Source organism: Hipposideros armiger, unplaced genomic scaffold, assembly GCF_001890085.2.
Source record: "Hipposideros armiger isolate ML-2016 unplaced genomic scaffold, ASM189008v1 scaffold_694, whole genome shotgun sequence".
In the NCBI taxonomy this organism is placed as follows: domain Eukaryota; kingdom Metazoa; phylum Chordata; class Mammalia; order Chiroptera; family Hipposideridae; genus Hipposideros; species Hipposideros armiger.
Genome location: NW_017732044.1, coordinates 496967 through 501960, shown reverse-complemented (window position 1 = coordinate 501960; position 4994 = coordinate 496967). Strand labels below are relative to the sequence as shown.

The 4994-nt window shown below is 56.2% G+C and overlaps 1 protein-coding gene across 3 annotated transcripts in view; it reads right to left on the bottom strand.

The window, feature by feature from the left end:
- Window positions 1-4305, bottom strand: part of TANGO2 (transport and golgi organization 2 homolog) — a 41795-nt gene extending 37490 nt beyond the window's left edge. Inside the window, exon 1 of one of the 3 annotated variants that reach the window (XM_019626926.1) lies at window positions 4239-4305. The gene's annotated coding sequence lies outside the window, so the exon portion shown is untranslated. Of the gene's footprint in view, window positions 1-3409; window positions 3913-3979; window positions 4204-4238 lie in introns of those variants that run through there. The other 2 variants (XM_019626928.1, XM_019626927.1) reach the window with 2 other exon arrangements.
- Window positions 4306-4994: the final 689 nt, after the last annotated feature.

Below are 4994 nucleotides of genomic sequence, written 5' to 3'. Positions count from 1 at the left end.
TGAGCAGCTGTCCAGAAGCCGGCGACTGATCTGCCTCGCCCGGGAAGAGCGCAATGGTGGTGCCAACTTGGGCCAGTGAAGCAACATCCTCCACAACTAGACTGAAGAACAAAAAACGACAGCAACTTGTCTTTTCCCCTTCCCCAATTCCCCAGTGCTGTTCCCATCGTCTAATTCCCCAATAAAAAAAAATAAAAAGAAAATGGCGACTGGACTTGGAGCTGAGCTGCGCCCTCCACAACTAAGATTGAAGAACAACAACTTGACTAGAGCTGATGGGTCCTGAGAAAAACACACTATTCCTCAATACAGTTAAAGAAAAAAGAAAAAACATCTGTTACTTTACAGCAAAGCTTCCCACCTTTCCTACACAGCTGTCGCCCTCCCTGTCCCAAAGTAAGAGCACCTTTCTCTTGACTTCCTTGTGAGGTTATATTTTGGCTTAGTTCTCAGATCTGCCCAGGTTCTGCCTGGGTGGCTGGTGTGAGGTATGGACACCCATGCTTCCCCCACCTACAGGGAGTCCAGTCTGTCCAACCTCACCACCCCCGGACATCCAGGCACAGAGCCGCCCCCCAGGACCCTGCATGTGCCACCAGGTCTCTCAGCTTTAGCACATACTGTGGTGCCTGGAGGGCAAGTCTCCCTCTTGGTTATTCACAGAACCTTCTAAAACTCTGACCCAGTGTGCCGTGCCCCGCCCCTGCTAGCCATGCCAGGTGCTGTTGTGGGTGCCAATTTCCATAAAGCAACACAGGCAAGTAAGTTCAGAACTGGAAGCTACCCCATGTCCACAGTGGCATCCACGCACGAGAACAGCAGAGCAGGAGGCCCCCGGCTTGGTGCTCGCATGGAGGCCAAAAATAAGCAAGAGTTGTTCACAAGGCCAGAAGTCAGGGCACAGCCACCGGGTCTAGGGGATAATGAGGGACACAAGGGAGACATCTGGGTGCTGGCAACGGTGTCCACACCCTGATGTGGATGGGAATCAGGAAGCTAGGACTACTGCACCATCTATGAAGCTAAACACAACACAGGCGTATTTGATGTCAGGGAAAACAATGGACTGTCCACCCCCAAAAGCTGCCCAAGAGAAGCAAGTGGACAGACCCAGCCTTCCTTTCTCCCTGGCTTCAAGATGTTCCTCTGGGTGGGGGGAAGTAAAACAGAGAAGGCTGGAAGAGGCTGTTCATGGGAGTCTGGACAAGAACAGACTCAGCCCTAGCTCAAAATGCCTCAAAACAGGACCAAGCACTTGATGGGCTGTTGTGACTGCTGCACAACGCCACCCACATGAGCTGACAGCAAAGCCACACCTGACCAAGTCTACAGCCAACCACCAGGGCAGAGGGCACTGGGCCGGAGCACTTCCCTCTGTCAACTAAAAAGGCAAACAGGGCATCTTGGAGGAGAGATGCCAGGTCAGAATGCAGCAATGAACGACAGGGACGCACACCAATGAATAGGGAAGTATTTTCACCACGACACAGAGCAGAAGGGGCAGAGACACTCAGGAAAGTGAGGCTCCCGGTTCACGTCAAATCAGTATCCTATCTGGCTTTACGTGCTAAGGCTCTGGACAGAGGTTAACTGGGCCCTGGAGTAAGGCCCCATTTTGTTATGCAAAGCACATTACACATTTGGGAATATATTTTTAAGGCTAGCCATCTGGTTTTGAAGGGCCATGCAGAGGATTGAGGTCCCTCAGGCTTCACACGGGAAGGCTGCAGGGCCAGGCACCTCATCCCCACCCTGTGACAGTTCCCAGGGGCGGAGCTGAAAAGCATGAGCTGCTCTTTTCACATGACGCCTGAAGTTCTCCCGGCAGCTGCCAGCAGAGGAGATAAACACACATGGGAACACAGTGTCGCTATTCCTGGGCCTTGGCTGAGAAAGCCCTGACGTCTGTAAATATTCTAAGCAGCCGGCCCACTGCAATGCTCCACCTTCCTCCCCTGTAGGCAACTGAAGACTCCTCAATCTATGTTTTGTCGTTTTGACTGTTCAGTGGCATTTCACCATATCAAATTTTCTATAGTGATACTCTTCCTAAGATCTTCGAGATCTTTTAGGAGCACTAATTCAGCCTCATACCAAGTGTCACTGTCCCTTCACAGTTCAAAGGAGCAGCACAAATGAGGGATACAGTGAGCTTTAAGGAAAGCTCCAGTCGCGGGGCAGCCCCTGTACCTTGGCCCCTCCTGGCAGGGACATTTGGCTTCCCCACAAGGCAGCCCAGCCTCACAGTGGCTCCTGTAACCCATATGGTTAATAAAGGAGGAAAGGGCCACCTTCTGCACTAACCCCTCAGAAGAGGAAGAAAGCAAGCACTTAAAGTTAGTAAGGTGCTGAAGACCTCAGTGGAGACACCCCAAGTGGCAGCAGCCTTTTTTACTATTGAGCATGCATATACTATTTTTGTAATCTAAAAAGGAAGTTGTGAGGTAAAGAAAAAAGCTGCATTGATAACCTAAAAGGGCAGCTCAATGGTGCTGGGGTGACCTTGCTTTCATGGAGCCCATCGTCAAACCCTGTGGTCCAGACCAACAAATGCCAGACTCTGCAGTGCTGCCCTCAGGCCAACTAACATGTTAGCAAAGGATAGGCCTCATCCTCTCACATCTGGGATGTCAGTGACAATGCAGCCCCACCACTAGAAGCCTCTCAGCCTCCCTGCCCTGGACCATTTCTCTCCAGACAGGCTCTGAGGTCCGAGTCCCCTCATTTCTCCATAGACGTCTTCAGCACCAGCACCATCCACAGTGCCTTTAGAGAGCTTCCCCTCTAGTGGGGAAACCTGGTCTGAGAACACGGCACACAGTTACACCCATGGGGAAACACGATCGAAAGGCAGCTCTCAAATGGGAACACAAAGAAAGCATGAAGCAGTAATAACTGCTCAGGGGCTGGGCAGCCGGGCAGAGCAGATGGCCTGTTCCCTTCATTCAGGGAAGGGCTGTCATCACCACACATTGGAGCAAGCAGTGGCCTGGTCTGAAGGACCTGCAGTTTGCAGACATATCATAACATGAAGCAGCCACAGGACTGGGGAGAAATGTCAGGAGCCTGAGAGGGTGGGAGCACCAGAACAATCCACCCTGTCCATGGGAGCATTGGAATGCTGTGTCCACCGGCCACACAACACAGCCTCCCTCTCCAGCTCCCCCACCCCACCTGACAGATCACCTAATGCAGCCAGACTCCCAGAAGAGAGACCCAGAAGGAACAGAGGCACTGGGAGTCAGCCCTGGCTCTAAGTGACCTAGGGAACGCCATTTGCCCCTCAGTCGGAGTTTTCTTCAATGTGAACAGTGTTTGGCCAATGAACACTTGCCCCAAAATGTTGCACAGAGAATCATCAAGCAAGCGCAAGAAAGCATTTCCAAAGCACTATGAGCGGTAGACACCCCTTATAGCTAGCTGCCACCATGCCAGACTTCGTCAAGGAAGAGGACTCAGTCCAAAGAGCAGCAACAAAACAGTAGTCAGCAGGTCCAGAGCAAGATAACAGGCCAGGCCTGTGCTGAGCATGTGACATACCCGCTGGAGGAAAGGGACCTGAGGCTCAGGGACTGGTCCAAGGTTCCCTTTAGCTGTGCCCCAGAATGAAGCCAGGAAGCACGGAAGGTGCTGGGGTGGAGGGAGGGGACTCAAAGGCCAGCAAAGGAGCCAGGCCTTGTGCTGGGTACAACACTGCCTAGCCCCCACCCGTGATGCCCTGGAGGAAGGGTCTGACTACCTGAGCCACCCCAGGAAGTCTGTGTCCAGACACAGGGATGACCCAGCACTTGCTGCCTACTAAGGCAGCCATGAGCTGTCACCCCACTGCACCCGCAGCAGGACGCAGGGAGGTAGCAGCGTGACTCAGGGCTCCATAACTGACCGACGCCGTGACCCACCCACCACGCAACTCCCCCTGCCCTGCCAGTCTCTGCTTTCCTGCAGCAAGACCAGCCCGGCCTGCCAGCGGCCCCCGCACCCTATCCCGGCGGGGATCACTGGAAACGCCTTCCAGTAACGCGTGGGGCCCTTCGTCGGCCTCGGTCGGTTTGGTCTCCCCAGACCCTGCTGCTTGATTTCCATTTCACGCCTCGGGAAGGGGAAACAGGGGCAGGGCGGGGAGGTACGGCCCTGCCCCTCCTCGCCCACGCCTCGGGAGCCCCGCGCCCCCGAACCCGGGCCGGCCGACTCCGCGGGCAGAAGAGTCCGCGGGCCCGGGCGGCCAGCCGCGCACTCACCGCCTCCGCCGCCGCCGACTTCCGGGTGCCGCGCCCGCGCGCAGCCGCCACCGCCCAGGCCCGGCCCCTGCCACCGCCCGTGCGCTGCTAGAAACTGAGCGGCGCGCCTTAACCCGAGGCACGGTTGGCTACGTGCGCTGTCGCTCCAGGAGCTACGCCCTCCTGGCGCCCCGCCCCCGAGGCTGCGGTTAGCCTTTTGGCTGCGCGGGTGTCTGCCTCTTGTCCCCGCAGTTTTCCCGGCCTCCTCGGCATCCCGGCTCGGGGACTCCCGCAGGACGTCGCAGCCGCTTGACCCGTCAGGGCCGCGACCTGAACTCGGTAACCTGCCCACCCGGTGGCCCTGGCTGGTGCGCTACAGGGATGCTCATTTCCGGACCCGCCCCTCTGACCGTCCATCCAATCGGGGCCTCTGGACCTGGCCATCCTCTCCACTGCGACCCTGACCCCCTGACGTCCCTGCCATGTTCAGGACAGGCCCTGGACCTGGCACTCCAGCCCCATCCAGCCACCTTAGCTTTGAGTCCACCTCCAAGCTGTTCTTCTGCAGGCGCAGGCCTCAAGGATGAAAGGCTGGCCCAAACTGATCAGTACTAGGTGGGCAAGAGGCCTGGAAAGGGCACTGAGGCCTGAAAAGCTCTCCCAACAGGACAAAGGCATTCACTGGACTCCCTGCCCCATCTGTCTGGGGCCTGAGTGTGGGCAAAGTGTAGAGTCAGAGGCCAGGACTTGCTACAAAGTGGGCACTCAGCAAACTAT